Below are 872 nucleotides of genomic sequence, written 5' to 3'. Positions count from 1 at the left end.
TTTTATTTTCTCTGAATTAAGGTCGTTTCTTGTTTTTAGCCCTGATGAAGGCCTAAAATGAAGATCGAAACATTGGAACAAATAAAATAAGTTTTAATTAATTGTGTATCATTACAGACCGCACCCCCATACACCAGTTATTAGAGATGAAATGACTTGGGCATAGTACCCTGCAATAAAACAAAATTATAACTTGGATTCATCAATTTTGAGAAGCAACAAGAAGTATGAATATTTTAGAGTTTCACTTTTAGTGGCCAAACGGCTGAAATGTTGAAAAGAATAAATATAGTGCTAGAAACAGAGCAAAAGAAGTTTATATTTTAATGTAAAAGATAATTATAACTAATTGATTAATTCTGCACCAAATCTTTGTTTTTAATTCATCTTGCTATCCCCATAGCTCTTTACAAGAAATATTTACATTTATTTTATAGGTTCTTTAAAAGGTCAAACTCATTATTCGTGCTATTTCGTTTCCATTTTTGTTGAAAACACTACCTCCCCCTCCCAGACCCTATTAACTTCTTTCTCCAAATTCCTTTTCCTTAAAAAAAATATTGACTTTTAACAAATCAAATTTAAAGACTAATTTAAAACCGTTGTGTATTTCTCGACTTATAAATAGAATTAACTATAAGTGTGCTAAGTAAAAAAATAAACAATTTATTTTATAATTATTTATGACAAATTTAAGTCTCATATTTTATTGTACTCGTGATGAAGATTTATAAATAAGATATAAAATAAATAAAATTATGTACTAACAAATAGAATGAAGCACCTTGGATGGCTAAACAGGGTTGACACATAATCTTTTTCCTTTAACGCTAACAACGGTTGTATTTTTTTTACTAACAGGAAGGTGTTTT

The sequence above is a fragment of the Halyomorpha halys genome, unplaced genomic scaffold, assembly GCF_000696795.3.
Source record: "Halyomorpha halys isolate HHAL.00 unplaced genomic scaffold, Hhal_1.1 Scaffold48.1, whole genome shotgun sequence".
Lineage (NCBI taxonomy): Eukaryota > Metazoa > Arthropoda > Insecta > Hemiptera > Pentatomidae > Halyomorpha > Halyomorpha halys.
Note: the sequence above shows the minus strand (reverse complement) of the source record.